The sequence below is a fragment of the Eucyclogobius newberryi genome, unplaced genomic scaffold, assembly GCF_026437365.1.
Source record: "Eucyclogobius newberryi isolate DKJ021-1_F unplaced genomic scaffold, fEucNew1.0.hap1 SCAF_1, whole genome shotgun sequence".
Classification (NCBI taxonomy): Eukaryota; Metazoa; Chordata; class Actinopteri; order Gobiiformes; family Gobiidae; genus Eucyclogobius; species Eucyclogobius newberryi.
In genome coordinates, this window is record NW_027315723.1 from 31,759,969 (window position 1) to 31,777,158 (window position 17,190).

At 42.7% G+C, this 17,190-nt stretch overlaps 1 protein-coding gene across 2 annotated transcripts in view; it reads left to right on the forward strand.

Annotated features, from left to right (window-relative positions):
- The first annotated feature begins 4,852 nt into the window (after positions 1 to 4,852).
- Positions 4,853 to 17,190, forward strand: part of scara5 (scavenger receptor class A, member 5 (putative)) — a 75,724-nt gene continuing 63,386 nt past the window's right edge. The window contains exon 1 of one of the 2 annotated variants that reach the window (XM_072443856.1): positions 4,853 to 5,032. The gene's annotated coding sequence lies outside the window, so the exon portion shown is untranslated. The remainder of the gene's footprint in view (positions 5,033 to 17,190) is intronic. The other variant, XM_072443849.1, reaches the window with a different exon arrangement.

Consider the following 17,190-nt stretch of genomic DNA (forward strand, 5'->3'; position numbering starts at 1 on the left):
CTTCTTCTCGGGACCAACCCCCCTATTTTTCACCAAGTGAACATTGACGAAAAGTCACAAAAATTTGCACACCTCTAAAAATCGTGCCTCTCTACATTCTGGCTATTTCCCTTTTCTAAAATAAAAAAAATTGGCGCGTCAGCGCCACCAAATGTACCAAAAATGCATTGAGAGATGGGAAATGACCCAAAAAAAATCTGATCGTAGAATCATGAAATTTGGCGCAGAGGTAGATGGTGACAAGAGAAGTAAAAAATATTATTACGGCAACGCCGTCCCCCGAACCAAATGTCGGCCATATTGCTTCAAAAATGGCTAAACATGACTTCGGAGTTTTTCCAAACGTCGTACTTTTACGAACTCCTCCCAGGGCGTTGGCCCTAAAAAGCTGAAATTTGGTGAAAATGCTACTGAGGAGTGGGACATCAAAAGTTATCCAAATTACATTGATACCTCTCACGGTCTCTGTGCGGCGAAGCCGCAAACTGTAACTAAAATTTCAGAAATCTCCCATATTTAAAATTTCTGCCGTTTGCGCAGATAAAGTCCGAATTGCATCAAATTAGAATCAGTTGTTAAACTCTTTGCCCTAAACCTACTTGAAGTGAAATAAATTCATTTGGCGCCACAGCGCCCCCTACAGATTTTATATGGAGGTTAAATGTTTAGTTTTGCGAAATTATATGAAATTTGACACACAACTCAATTTTAGCATCCCCATCAAAAAAGTCAATGAGACCCATGTCATAATTGTTATGGCGTTGCCCAACGATGACCGAAACCTTTCATGTTATTCCAATGGGGAAATCGCCAGAACATGTTTACACTTTAGACTTTCACAAACTCCTCCCAGGGCGTCAGCCCTATTAACCTGAAATTTGGTGGGACTCATCTTCAGGGGTGGACCATCAAAAGTTATCCACATTTTCATTCAAAGAGTCACGGTGTCTGTGCGGCAAAGCCGCACATTTTGCCAAGAATTCAAAATAAAATAGCTTTTTGATGGTAAAACAAAGGGGAGAAGATGTGACAGCGTCACAGATTCAGCAGTAGGCGTAATAAAAGGACAATTGGGGCGCGTTAGCGCCCCCTCCTCTTGCGGCGTGGCGGCGGTGTGGCGGCGGCGTGGCGAGGGCCGATCATTGCCGCTTGCGGCTATATTCTTCTTCTTATTATTCTTATTCTCGGGACCAACCCCCCTATTTTTCACCCAGTGAACATTGACGAAAAGTCAAAAAAATTTGCACACCTCTAAAAATCGTGCCTCTCTACATTATGGCTATTTCCCTTTTCTAAAATAAAAAAAATTGGCGCGTCAGCGCCCCCAAATGTACCAAAAATGCATTGAGAGACGGGAAATGACCCCAAAAAAATCTGATCGTAGAATCATGAAATTTGGCGCAGAGGTAGATGGTGACAAGAGAAGTAAAAAATATTATTACGGCAATGCCGTCCGCCCAACCAAAAGTCGGCCATATTGCTTCAAAAATGGCTAAACATGACTTGGGAGTTTTTCCCAAACGTCTTACTTTTACGAACTCCTCCCAGGGCGTTGGCCCTAAAAAGCTGAAATTTGGTGAAAATGCTACTGAGGAGTGGGACATCAAAAGTTATCCAAATTACATTGATACCTGTCACGGTCTCTGTGCGGCGAAGCCGCAAATTGTAGCTAGAATTTCAGAAATCTCCCATATTTAAAATTTCTGCCGTTTGCGCAGATAAAGTCCGAATTGCGTCAAATTAGAATCAGTTGTTAAACTCTTTGCCCTAAACCTACTTGAAGTGAAATAAATTCATTTGGCGCCACAGCGCCCCCTACAGATTTTATATGGAGGTTAAATGTTTAGTTATGTTTAGCGTAATAAAAGGACAATTGGGGCGCGTAAGCGCCCCCTCCTCTTGCGGCGTGGCGGCGGTGTGGCGGCGGCGTGGCGAGGGCCGATCATTGCCGCTTGCGGCTATATTTATTATTATTATTATGTCATAATTGTTACGGCTTTGCCAACAATGACCGAAACCTCCCATGTTATTCCAATGGGGAAATTGCCAGAACATGTTTACACTTTAGACTTTCACAAACTCCTCCCAGGGCGTTAGCCCTATTAACCTGAAATTTGGTGAGACTCATCTTCAGGGGTAAAAGTTATACACATTTTTATTCAAAGAGTCACGGTGTCTGTGCAGCAAAGCCGCACACTTTGCCAAGAATTCAAAATAAAATAGCTTTTTGATGGTAAAACAAAGGGGAGAAGATGTGACAGCGTCACAGATTCAGCAGTAGGCGTAATAAAAGGACAATTGGGGCGCGTTAGCGCCCCCCTCCGCTTGCGGCGTGGCGGCGGCGGCGTGGCGAGGGCCGATCATTGCCGCTTGCGGCTATATTTCTTCTTCTTCTTCTTCTTCTCGGGACCAACCCCCCCTATTTTTCACCCAGTGAACATTGACGAAAAGTCACAAAAAAATTGCACACCTCTAAAAATCGTGCCTCTCTACATTCTGGCTATTTCCTTTTTCTAAAATTAAAAAAATTGGCGCGTCAGCGCCCCCAAATGTACCAAAAATGCATTGAGAGATGGGAAATGACCCAAAAAAAAATCTGATCGTAGAATCATGAAATTTGGCGCAGAGGTAGATGGTGACAAGAGAAGTAAAAAATATTATTACGGCAACGCCGTCCGCCCAACCAAATGTCGGCCATATTGCTTCAAAAATGGCTAAACATGACTTCGGAGTTTTTCCAAACGTCGTACTTTTACGAACTCCTCCCAGGGCGGTGGCCCTAAAAAGCTGAAATTTGGTGAAAATGGTACTGAGGAGTGGGACATCAAAAGTTATCCAAATTACATTGATATCTGTCACGGTCTCTGAGCGGCGAAGCCGCAAACTGTAGCAAGAATTTCAGAAATCTCCCAAATTTAACATTTCTGCCGTTTGTCAATGAGACCCATGTCATAATTGTTATGGCGTTGCCGTAACGATGACCGAAACCTTCCATGTTATTCCAATGGGGAAATCGCCAGAACATGTTTACACTTTAGACTTTCACCAACTCCTCTTAGGGCGTCAGCCCTATTAACCTGAAATTTGGTGAGACTCATCTTCAGGGGTGGACCATCAAAAGTTATCCACATTTTTATTCAAAGAGTCACGGTGTCTGTGCGGCAAAGCCGCACATTTTGCCAAGAATTCAAAATAAAATTGCTTTTTGATGGTAAAACAAAGGGGAGAAGATGTGACAGCGTCACAGATTCAGCAGTAGATGTAATAAAAGGACAATTGGGGCGCGTTAGCGCCCCCTCCTCTTGCGGCGTGGCGGCGGCGTGGCGAGGGCCGATCATTGCCGCTTGCGGCTATATTTTTGATTATTTTTGTGTTGGTTGTTTATCTGTTTACTGTTTATTATACTGGGGGAAAACAAGTAACGATATTTAAAACTAAAAAAAAACAGTCTACTTTAAATGTTCAAAAAGTTAAAGGCAAAGCATAGAAATACAATCTGAAATCATGTCCATACAGAGGAGATGGCATGTTATTTTGATAGAGCCATGATGAAGGGAAACAGTTTGTGATGTTTTGTAGAAGGAGCGTAGCACCATCTTGTGGCAGCTTTCATAATTACATAACTGTTTTTATCCAGTTTAACCATAAATCTGAGACACACATTGTCCACAGCCCTGTAGAGACTTCATGTTCACTGTGCAGAGTGACAGATATTTGAATGTATCCATGTTCTACTGCAAAACATGTAAAGTAAGTTATGTTCTTCTGTTGTGAACGCCCTAGTTACTGGTAACAATTGAGGTGCAAGGTACAACTCAGGTACAATATTACAAAAAACAGGATCTTCTGAAGGCCACAGCATTTCACAAAAGTAAATGAGCTACAAACTGTCACCACAATGTCTTGTAGTGGTATAACATAGTGTAACATAAGAGGTAATTTTACCTGAGAGTTGAACGGTGCACATTCCTGAGTCAAGCCACGCCCACAAACAGGAACCACTTCCTCTGTCGACTTTGGTGCGTTCACGTGCTGTGGGAAATCCAGCGATTTGTTTTGATACATGAATCATGTCAAACTAAAGGCTTACATTTGAAAATAGAAATGCAGAGAATAAATTAGCCGAGGCTAAAAGCCTAAAACACGAGCTTTCACAAATATTGCCTTCATAATGTTTGTCCCTAATTTACAGAAGCTACAGGCCATGTTCTGTACATACAATTGACCACTAGGCGGCGCGAGAGGGGTTTGTTGGAGGTTGTGCTCATCTGCAGACAGTACAAGGCAGGACCGTGGATGGATGTGGGCCATGGATCTATTATAATGTGGGCAGGACCGTGGATGGACGTGGGCAGGACCATGGCAGGACCGTGGATGGATGTGGGAAGGGCCGTGGATGTGGGCAGGGCCGTGGATGGATGTGGGCAGGGCCGTGGATGTGGGCAGGGCCGTGGATGTGGGCAGGGCCGTGGATGGATGTGGGCAGGGCCGTGGATGTGGGCAGGGCCGTGGATGTGGGCAGGGCCGTGGATGGATGTGGGCAGGGCCGTAGATGGATGTGGGCAGGGCCGTGGATGTGGGCAGGGCCGTGGATGTGGGCAGGGCCGTGGATGGATGTGGGCAGGGCCGTGGATGTGGGCAGGGCCGTGGATGTGGGCAGGGCCGTGGATGGATGTGGGCAGGGCCGTAGATGGATGTGGGCAGGGCCGTGGATGTGGGCAGGGCCGTGGATGTGGGCAGGGCCGTGGATGGATGTGGGCAGGGCCGTGGATGGATGTGGGCAGGGCCGTGCTCCTCAGCTGGAGCCACAGACGGTCACGTGACGCTGATGTTGTGGGTATAAAATGCAGGGATGAGCGCGTGTTCTCCAGTCACAGCTGAAAACACAGAGGTGTGTGGAGCACGTGCAGCTTTGAATGTAAACTTTATGAGAGGAGCAGGCGAATGAGGAAACTTTGTGTATGAAACATGACCAACGTGGAGCTGTGATAAGCGTCCTGCTCTGAGCTGACACCAGACTACAGCTGACACGGTGAGAGCCTGTTTAGAAGATCAAACCAAGCTTTTATTCTTCATCTGTTACTAAGCTTCACATGTGCATGTTATTAACTCATAACAGCATTAACAAACACCTGGCCTTTTGTAGTTGTCAGTGCAGATCTGCAGACATTGTGCTATTATGGGGATGAGATGATGTCTTTAGTGGTCCAAATAGCAGCACTTCACTTGGACAACTTTAGGGGAAGAGACACATTGGTCAAGTGAAGTGCTGCTATTTGGACCACTAAAGACATCATCTCATCCCTCAGTACCACTGACATAAAGACTGATATGATGTGATATCAACTGTAACAAAGGTGCTCTAGTGACTCAAAACTGTATTTTTACGCTGGATGAGAATAGGATTGAACAAGTGCAAGTGCCTATTACAATCTTGAAGCCAGATTGTCATTTCTTCTTTAGAACTAAAACATGTTTTCTCCTCATACATACATATATATATATATATATATATATATATATATATATATATATATATATATATATATATATATATATATATATATATATATATATATATATATATATATATATATATATATATATATATATATATATATATATATATATATATATATATATATATATATATATATATATATATATATATATATATATATATGCATTCTACAGCAACAGTGTTAAAACCTCTGAACTCAGTTGTTCACTCAGCTCTAAGGATTACAGGAGAAGGATACAGAACTCACCATAGTCACTTATACTCTAAAGTAAAGTAGAGAACAACGCAGCATTTTTTTTGTTTTTAAGGCTCTTGTTAGGCTTTTTCCTGATTATTTAACAAATATGTTGAATATCAGATCAAGTTTTCCCTGATTAAGCTCTCAGGACATCCTTGTTTGTGGAAGAAAACACTATTTAAATTAGATAATGTCATGCTTTTAATTAATTCTTAGTACCCACAATGCCTATTGTATGTTTTATGTTATTGTGTGTTTCGGATCTTATTGATCGTTTTATTGACATTTTCTGTGTCACTGTTTGTTTCATGTTTTGTATTAGTCATGACAAAAGGCATTTTCTCTCATTTACTTTCCTCCCTCTGTATAAGAATAAACAAACAAACGCTCTACAAGCTCAATGTGCTGACACGCCAGTAAGTATCAGCTTTGAAATAATGGGACCAATGCGCACAGACAAACAAATGAATAATTCAATTAACAAATCAACCCACACTCTCCACATTCTCTATTCTTGTCCGGTAAATGGACTTCCCCTGGACTTTTTCTGCCCCGTTTGACCCCAGACTGGGCTTGATTAAACCCGGGGACCTCCGTGACCCCCGACCCCCAGCGCATGAGGCTGTCTCGTCCCACAGACTCCACACACACTATCTCCGCTCCCTGAAGGTCATTTACCACTGACCAGAATGTGTGGCATGTGCGCTTCAAAGGCAGAAACGGTCCATCTATAAAAAGCATATTGTTATTTACGTTCACTGACGGGAAACTTGTGAATGAGAATCGAGCAGATCTGTGCGTGTAATATGAGGTGACTTTGTTTCTGAGCGCTCATGTGTGAAGTTTCCCTGCCTTTGATGAAGCGGAGAAATGGGTTAATGCAGCTCATGGATGACTGGAGCCCGAGAGTGACAAATGCATCTATAGAATCAGATCCTTCACCGAGTCGTCATCATCATTCTTATGTGCTGTTTATGATCATATAAGAGGTTTTATATGTTAAAGATGCACTATGTAACTTGTCTAGGGGAGGGTCCACCGCTTACTTGTCTCCATGGAGATGTGATTGTAGGGTAGGGCAATTTATCAAATTTTAATTGAGATGAAAATGCCGTCAGCTTGAGTGTTTTTAATGGAGATGTTGTGAACCTTTCCTTTGTCTGTAGGAGGCAGGCTTATTGCTATGGAGGGAACAATGTGACAGTTTTTGTGTTAAATTATTAAAAGTCTGTAATATTTATGTGTAGGAATCTCATATTTAAAGTAATTTATTATATTATATATAAAATTATATAAACATTTTTTATATCGCCAGTCCTGTTATTGCTTTGCATCTAATTCTCTACATTGGCATCTGTCCTCCTGACCAAATTACAGGTCAGATCTATGGAAAGGTGACCTCGCTTACAGTTATGAATGTGGTTTTCATTTAGTATTTTTGAGCCCTATGTTTTAAGAACATGAATTTAAATAATACAATTGAGTCATGTGTAGTCTACATTGTTATACCCAATAGTTCCATGGACCTTTATACCTTTATCCAGGGTTTGGAGTTGCATGATCTCAGATGGTACAGCGCTTGCTCTACGCTTGCTCTAACTAACCCAAAGGTTGGTAGTAAAGTATTTACTCATAGCAGTATCTGCAGCAGATACTAACACAGCAAGAAGGTTCTGGGTTTGACTTCTAGGCTGGACCGGGCCTTTCTTTTGGGATTTTGCATGTTCAGTGTCTGGGCTCCGGTTTCCCTCATCAACCCAAAACAACCACAAAGAAAATATTTTGACCATGTCGAGCTCAATATCTGGAAATGTGTCCCAGCGAACTGCGCTGTGCCCACTGCTCCTGACGGGTCACCCCTGCAGAACTGAAGGATGGGTCAAAACCTTGACCATTGTGGCCTTGTGAGGACACTTAACCCATGCTTTCAGTGTTCCTGCATGGCGACTTCAAGAGATTCAAATTCTCGTAGTCGTAGGAATATCATTTGATGAGATTCCCTTTTTTTGTATCACTAGGAGTCATTGCATCAGAGAAAGCACAATCAAAAATGTATAAGAACAAGAAGACTTGAAGTACATGAGCTTGGGGGTTGAATGGTGTAAATACCAACCTGCATGACTTGTCCCTGAACAATGTCGGCCATGTTGCATTGGGACTATCTGGTTAACACAGCCTTGTGCTGGGGCCGACAGACCACCCGCACTGCTCTGTGACCTGCAGACAATCGCCTGGTGGAGTGAAGGCCCAATCTGGCAACGTGACAAACCATGACAAGATAATTACTTCCTCTCGCTCGCTCTCTCGCTCTCGCTCTCTCTCCCGTGTCAGAAAACTGTTGGGGAAAGAGTATAAGTCGGCTGATTGCGTTATAAGATACAATGATGATAAAACAGTTGGTCAATTTCTTATGATCATATTTGGTCTAATTAATAACAAATTAAAATCGATCAACATATTCATTTTCAGAACTGTTAATTAGTCATTTGACTCGACTCTTTTTCACTTCACACACCGGCCGCATCGCTGCAGACACTGCACTGATTTTACACACTATTGTCTAAAATGCCAATGTCTTTTGGAAGTATAAGTCAGGGAGGGCATCTGACATAAAGCATGTCTTTGTGTCAGGGTTTTTGTAGCTTTTCCTTGCAGAGGGTCTAAGGACGGGGGTCTGCTGTTCTCCATTTGCTAAATTTGTGTGAACATTGTTTGATCAGCTTTTGATTGTTTCATTGTTTGATTCTCTAACATTCTGTTGGTTAAATCAACAATTCTGGAACGCCCAATGAGGCAACTACTATGTGGTCAGAATCAAAATCAGAAAAGGTTTATTGCCATTTGTCAATGAACAAAATTCACAAACATAGGAACTTGCTTTGGTGATTCTGTGCAACATAACGATGAACAATAATAAAAAAACAAATTATGTAGAATCAAAAAGGGCAGTCATTGAAGAAAAACTATTTAAATTTACTATAAGATTAAAAAATAAAAATGGGCTTACTAGTTACACAAAATTTGCAGTTAAATATACAGATGTTGTGCAGAAAGTGAACAGTGCAGTGAGTGGGTGATTAAATTGTAGGTGATAGGTGTTTAGAAGTGTTCATGAGTCCAAAGGCAGAGGGAAAGATACTGTTCTCGTGGTGGGAGGTTCTGGTCCGTACAGGTCCTGCAGAGATGGAAGTCTGCAGGAGAAGTCCACAATCATCTCCATTGTCTTTTGGGTATTGAACTCCAGGTTCTGGGTTGGCAGAGGTGGCCACAGTGGGGGAGGGGAGGTCGTCTCAAACCTAGAGTAGAAGGTGTTGAGTTCCTCAGGCAGTTTCCGGTCATCTGCAGCATGGGGGGCTCTGGCCTTGTAGTTGGTGAGAAGCCGGAGCCCACTCCACACAGAGGCGGGGTTGTTGTCAGAGAACTGCTGCTTCAGATGCATATTGTACTGTGATCTAGCCCTCGGCACCTCCCTGCTTAATTCATACTTTGCATCTTTGTAGTGCTGTCACCAGCCCTGTGCGCTACCTCCTTCTGCTGCCTTAACTGCCTCAGTTTAGGTGTGAACCAGGGTTTGTCATTGTTGAAAGTGACTTTGATGTGTGATGGTATAATGCTGTCCTCACAGAATCGAATGTATGACATCACAGTGTCCGTGTACTCATGCAAACTGTCTGTGACAGCGCTGAAAACCTCCCAGCCCAAACATGTCCAAACACGTAGCTCCTCCACTGCCTCATTTGTCTACTTCCTAGAGGTCCTCACTTACAGATTTGGAGAGCTTCAGCCTCTGTCTGTAGGTGGGGATCAGGTGAACCGTAGCATGATTTGAAGAGCCCACAGCAGCTACGCGAATCAAATACTTAAGTGCTGAGGGTATCTGGAATCGAACCAGGGACATCTTGATAACAGGTCAACTAAAATACTACTCTAAATAGTATTCAAATCATCTAGACAGAGGGGATTTGTTGCTATAGAGTTATTGAAAGAAATCACTTTGTCAGATATCTCTTTGTCTTTGAATGGTTGGGTTAAAGCTGTAATTCAGAAATGATGTTGCTGCAAAGTGCACAAACGTGTGAAAATCCCCATCCCATGAGGTTTAGATCTGTGGATAACCATCTTAAGTCCAAAGGAGTCCACAGCTTTGATCAACAGCTGATAAAGGCATTCGCTTTGTGCTGTGTAACTGGATACGCCGACTTGGAAAGAGAAAAGAGCGGTGCAGAAGGTGTTGACGGCTCCAGGACTTGCCGTAAACTCTAACATATAGATAAAAAGCTGGAAATGTCTTTTTTTTTCTTTTTATATTCTGATTTTGTTTTCAAACACATCTTTATTCCAACACACCAAGGTCTGGTTGAGAAGAAATGCAAGATAAATTTGAAGTTACTATTCATACATACACAAACCTGTATGTCAAAATAAAACTACGGAGACATCAGAACCATCCTTTTTCAATCAGATGGACAATCCACTTATTCTTACTTTGCTTTTTCTACAAAGAGTTGGAAAGAATGTCCATAATGTCAGGTTCAGGTGCAGCTTAGGAAGCGTGAAATCCCCTAGGGCTTCATTTGTAAAAGTGCAACCATGGAATGCATAGCCCTCTGTTTGGAACCTTTCCATTAGTTTAGACAAGTAAAGTGTGTACATTTCACCTCAAATGAATCGTTTAGTTTATGGTGGAAGATTATAATGGCAGATGTAGTTTTGGCGCTTGTCTAAATCCCCCTAGTGAAACCTCAGTCCCATAAATTTTGTTAAAATTTCTCGAGGGGCAACAGGTGCAGAGTGCAAGGCAAGGCAAGTTTATTTGTAGAGCACATTTCATACACAAGGCAATTCAAAGTGCTTCACACAGCAGGAAAAATGCATTCAAATTACAGAAATACAATAAAATTAACTAAATTAAAAATTATCAATCCAACTGATTTTCTAAACTAATAAAATCACAAACAAAAGAGAAGAGTGCAAAGAAAAAATCCCTTCAGTCATATGCGCAGCTAAACAAAACTGTTTTTAGCTTAGATTTGAACATTGTCAGAGTAGAAGCCTGTCTCACATCTTCAGGAAGACTGTTCCAGATTTTAGCTGCATAAAACTGAAACGCAGATTCCCCATGTTTTGTCCTGACTCTGGGCACCAGCAAGAGGCCGGTCCCCGAGGTCCTCAGAGTCCGAGATGGTTCATATGGCACTAACATATCCAAGATGTACTTTGGTGCTAGGCCATGGAGAGACTTGTACACAAGCAGAGCTGCTTTAAAGTCTATTCTCTGAGCCACAGGGAGCCAGTGCAGAGACCTGAGAACAGGACTAATGTGATCATACTTCCTGGTTCTAGTCAGGACCCGAGCAGCAGCGTTCTGGATGTACTGCAGCTGTTTTACAGCTCGTTTGGAGAGACCAGTGAGCAGGCCATTACAGTAGTCTAATCTACTGGAGACAAACGCGTGGATAAGTCTCTCTAAATCTGGTTTTGACACTATATTTTTGATTTTGGCAATGTTTTTTAGATGGTAAAAAGCTGCTGATGTTATTGATTTGACGTGGCTATTAAAGTTCAAGTCTGAGTCCATTATTACCCCCAGATTTCTAATTTGGTTTGTAGGTTTTAGAGCGAGACTCTGGAGGTGACCGCTAACACTTTCTCTTTGTTTCTGTGGGCCAAAAACGATTATTTCAGTCTTGTCTGAGTTCAGCTGGAGAAAGTTGTTTTGCATCCACAAACTGATCTGTTGGATGCAGTGACAGAGTGAATCTACTGGTCCATAGTCACCTGCCGATAGTGAAACATAGATCTGAGTGTCGTCTGCATAATTGTGATAGGACACATTTTCACTGCGTATCAACTGACCCAACGGCAGCATGTAGAGGTTGAACAGAAGGGGACCCAGGACTGACCCTTGGGACACTCCACAGGTCAGGGTCATGTGGTCTGAGACACAGCTACCAATTTCAACAAAGTACTTCCTGTCTTCCAGATAGGACCTTAACCAGTTTAGGGCAGTGCCAGTGATGCCCACCCAGTCCTCTAGTCTCTGTAAGAGGATCCCATGATCGACAGTGTCAAAAGCAGCACTCAGATCTAACAGAATTAAGACTGAGGCTTTGCCCGTGTCAGTGTTCAGGCGGATGTCATTTGTCACCTTGACAAGAGCAGTCTCAGTGCTGTGATGAGGTCTAAAACCTGACTGAAAAACATCAAATGAGTTGTTTATTAAGAGGAAATCTGTGAGCTGTTGGTAAACAACCTTTTCAAGGACTTTGCCCCAAAATGGCAGATTAGAGATGGGCCGGTAATGACTCAGTAGTGCGGCATCAAGACTGCTCTTCTTTAGGAGAGGCTTTATGACCGCAGTTTTCAAAGACATTGGGAATGTTCCAGATTGAAGCGACATGTTAACTATGTGAGTGAATGGTGCTAACAAACTGTTCAGCACAGACTTTAGAAATTTGGTGGGTAACACATCAAGGCAGCATGTAGATGAACTCAGACTGGTGATGATCTCATGGACAGTTTTGTCAGTTACTGGTGCAAAGTGAGTTAGCTCTAAGTGTCTTGGTGGTTTTAGGGTAATTTTTTGCATTGTGGGATTTATAGCATTTTTAATGCTCTGAACTTTGTCATTAAAGAATAATGCAAACTCATTACACTTGGATGTGGAAATGAGTTCTAATGGCAGCTGAGCTGGAGGGTTTGTTAATCTGTTTACTGTGGCAAACAGGACACGCGAGTTTTTACTGCAGCTTCCAATTATTTCAGAAAAATATCTTTCCCTAGTTCTACATAAGATTAGGTTGTACATGTTCAGCTTTTCTTTGTAAATCTCTTTTTGAACCTGGAGCTTTGACTTGCGCCATTTCCGTTCGGCCCTGCGGCACTCCCTTTTCTGTGCCCTGACCGAATCATCATTTCTCCACGGCGCCTTCTGCTTATTTTTAACCATTTTAGCCTTTATAGGGGCGATGGTGTCCAGAACATTCAAAACACTAGATGTAACAGAGTTCAACAAATCATTTACATTAGAACATGAGACATTTTCAAAGTTTATCATTTCCATAAACAGTGCACCTGTGCCATCACTTATGTGTCTCCTCTGAACAACTGCAGGACCAACCGGAGGTTTGGGAGAAACAGACAGGTCAAAGAAGACACAGAAATGATCAGACAGAGCAACATCGATCACATTAACATTTGAAATATTTACCCCCTTTGTAATTATGAGATCTAGAGTGTGTCCTTTGCTGTGGGTGGGGCCTCTCACATGCTGAGTAAGACTGAAGGTTTCAAGGACAGCATCAAGCTCTTTAGCGTTTCTGTCACAAATATTATCAACATGCACATTGAAATCACCTGTAATGACCAAACCATCAAAGTCTGTGCATATGACTTAAAGCATCTCAGTAAAATTATCAATAAAACTTTGGCAGTGCTGGGGAGGCTTGTATAAAACAATGAAGAGAATGGATGGAGACCGTTTTAGCTCCATTTTAAAGGATACATACTCAAATGATGAACACCCCAAAAGACAACCTGCGGGTAATTATTTCATCTCTAAAGACAGCACAGACTCCACCCCCCTTTTTGTTTTCTCGTGTTTCAGATTCAAACTTAAAGTTGGGTGGAGCAGATTCTACCAGAACTACATTTCCTGTGTTTTTGTCAAGCCATGTTTCAGTTAAAAACATAAAATCAAGATTATAAGAAGAAATAAAATTATTAATTAAGAGAGATTTGTTACATAAGGATCTGACATTTAGCACAGCAAGTTTCAGACTAGTTTCAGTGAGACTGGGCTTTATCTTTTCACAGGGAATATGAATCACATTTCTCAGATTGGGCCTTACTCGCATTTTGTTTTTCCATCTGTGTGATGATGTGGCTACAGAAATAGCACTAGGGGGGGCTCTTTTTACATAGGGCCCCGGGTTGGTTTGATTTTTAATGTGACAATAAGTCCCGGCAACGCTGAGACCCAGTGCATCCTAGCTATGGGAGATACCAGGTAAAAGGCGAGGTTGGATGGGTGGTGGGGCTTTTGTAGCCAAGGAGAGTTTGGGACCAGGTGAGAGGCGAGGGGGGGATGGGTGGTGGGGCTTTTGTTGGTGTAGTCGGCATAGCCCTTGCTATATTGGGCGTGAGTGGAGCCATCTTAATGCCTGATTTGATCAGACTTTCAAAATGGCTGGGAAGGCCCATGGGTGAGAGTGGAGATGAGAAGGAGAATGATGAATCTTTAGTGGGAGTAGATGTTGCAGGGGGAACCCAGGGCTGGTGTGAAGGCAGGGGCGATGACAGGGATGTTGTTGGGCTTGTCACAGATGGGTCCAAGGCCTTTGAAGATTGTTCCTTTGCTGGAGGCTGTGGAGGTGAATGTGGAGCAGTTGGAGCTGAATCCTTTGCTGGTGGTGGTGGAGCAGCTGCTGATGAATCCTTTGGTGGAGGCTGAGGTTGTGGTGCTTTTGATGTTGAAACATTGGCTCGGTCTCTGGCTGAGGGAGCAGGAATTCTTCTCTCATTCCTCTCTTCTCTAACTATGCTCAGGACCCTGTCCAGGCCCAGTCCAATGCCTCAGAGCGTGGAGCAGGTTCTCTGTCAGCACCCTCACTCCACCTCTGCATAGGTGGGGGCCATTTCTCTTAAACAGGTCCTCTCGTTTCCAGAATAGATAGAAGTTCTCAATATAGTGTAGTCCTCTCGGGGAACACTCTTTGGACAGCCATGTGTTCAGCTGAAGAAGCCGGCTAAACTTGTTTATCCTCCTGTCGATGTTTGGAAGAGGTCCACTTATGAATGTTTTGATTTCCATTTTATCAAGCACGTTGAATAACTTCAAGAAGTCTTTTTTCAAAACTTCAGTCTGTTCCCGCCGCATGTCCACTGCACCCACGTGCACAATCAGCTGTTTAGCTCCTCCATGCTTAGCCATAATATTTGGAAGGAGTGACGTTATCTCAGAAACAGTGGCGCTTGGAAAAGAATGTGTGTTTATCTTTTCATGCATCACGTGACTTATCGCGCCGTCCCCAACTAAAATAATCTCCGTGACCTTGGCTTGTGGCACAGATCCTCCTCGCTGTATTTTGGCCACGTCATCTTTCCTTTTTTCATTTAATTCCATCTCTGAAAGTGGTAAAAATCTGTTGGTGAGCTGTATTTTAGGTGACTTCACGTTATCTTTGTATCGTTTAGGCTTTGCTCCAAGTTTGTTCCAAGAAACAGCCTGGTCTTTCTGGTTTTTAGACAGTTTTGGAAACGACACAGAGTCACTGCGGTTTAGGTTGAAAGTAGCAGTTTTTCTTGTAAAAAGTGTGCTCTTCTTACCGTCGGTTGACACAGGAATGGTATCGTGAAGAACTTTTTCAGATTCCAAAACAAATATCCGTGTTTTCAGCTCATTAATTTCTTGTTGATATTTCCGACAGCGTTCACAGTCTTTCTCCCTTCTTCTCACGGACATGTCGCTGGCGTCAGATATGTCGTTAAAACTGGAAAAATGTTCTTAAAATCCTTGGTTTACTTGAAAAATTCTAAAGCAAAAATGTTTGGAAGACAAAAACTGATTAGAAAGCAGCGATAGCAAGCGGAGCGAGCAAAAAAGCGTGTGCACTCTTCGGAAGCAGGATGTAGTAGTGCAACGTTGTCTAACAAATTATCCGTAGCTGCACAGAATTATTGTTGATGGCATATTGACAACCTAAAAGTTGACTCAATGTTATTAAAGTCTTTACTCCAATTTTACAATAATATCGGCCCACAAGGGAAAACCCCACTTTAACATGGCAGCTCTGGATGCACCGTAATGTACAGAGAGATTATGTTTTCAGTTCATTTTGTTGCCTTACATATTCCACAGTTTGGCATTACACATATTCATCTTAGATTTTTTTTAAGCATTGCTTAAAAATACTGTGCAAAAATACAATCTTACCGTGAGGATCATCTTGCCTCGTCACAGATCTGAGCTGGAACTGGTGGATCACCTGCTTGTCAGACATGTTTAATGCCATATTGTGAACATTCTAACCAAAGTAACAACAGGTCCATTGAGGCGAGCAGGCAGCAGACCCACCAGAAATGTTACATAGTGTTCGTACTCGTAAAACCTTTCCACATTTTCTCATGTCATGACCACAAACTTAAAGGCGCAATGGCCGATTTTTCGGCGATTTGAGAACTCAGACGGAAGTGCGCATGCGCACTCCCCCGTGTGGACTGATACAACACACATGTGCGTTTGTTTATTAGCGCAATGGATCTTATCGCATCTCTCGTCTCCCGTAGATTTCCGTCTCTAATGAGACAGCTCGAACAGTCTTTCTCCGTCTTCATTTTGCCCCGTACACTGAGGGAACTATATTATGATAGATCCATGCGCTTAGGCACGCGGAAACGTGGGGACGAGCCACACGAGGCTGCAGGTGAGCGGTAGCTGCGTTTTATGATTGATACGTGGCAGGACTAATCGGCAGTCCACGCCACGAGGAAATAAGACTCAGATTTGGGCCATTACGGCTTTAAATAAATTATTTTTGTATTTTTTGTGAAAAGAGCAACACAAAACAACACACAATTGTAAAGTGAAAGGAAAATAAGACATGATTTCCAGATTTAAAAAAAGACACAACAGAAAAGTGTAGCGTCTCTTTGAGTCTGAGTCTCTCTCTTTGTGGAACCAGTTTCTCTACAATGACAGCTGCAAGTCTTCTGTGGTTTGTCTCGACCAGCTTTGTTCACATATAGACTGGTGGTTTTGCCCATTCTTCTTTGCAAATCAGCTCAAGCTCAGTCAGATTTGATGTGAACAGCAGTTTTCAGATCTGGGCCGTTCTAACACATGAAGATGTTTTTCAACCATTCCATTGTAGCTCTGGCTTTATGTTTTTGCAGACGCCAACAGATTTTCTTCCAAGATTGCCCTGTATTGGGTTTCATCCATCTTCCATCTGAGCCGCTTCCCTGTTCCTGCTGAAGAAAAGCGGCCCCACAGCATGATACTGCAGCTCTATGTTTGACAGTGGAGATGTGTGTTCAGAGTCATGTGTCAAATATAGCGTTTTGCTTTTTGTCCAAAAGGTTCAGTCTTGTTCTGATCACAGCTTTATTTGAGTAGTCCTTGACTAATTCTCCTGTGACAGATTCCCTGTCCACCTGAGCAGTGGATCTCTGCAGCTCCTTCAGAGTTCCCATGGGCCTCTTGGCTCTCCTTGTTCAGATGAAGTTTTGGTGGACCATCATTCCATTTCTGGATGATGGATTGAACTATGCTCTGTGAGATTTTCAACGCTTGGGAAATCGTTTTATAACCTAAACCTTCTCCAAACTTGATCCCTGACCTGCCTGGTGTGTCTGCCTTGGACTTAATGATGCTGTTTGCTCAACAACATTCTCTTCACAAACTTCTGTGGCCTTCACAGAACAGAACTGC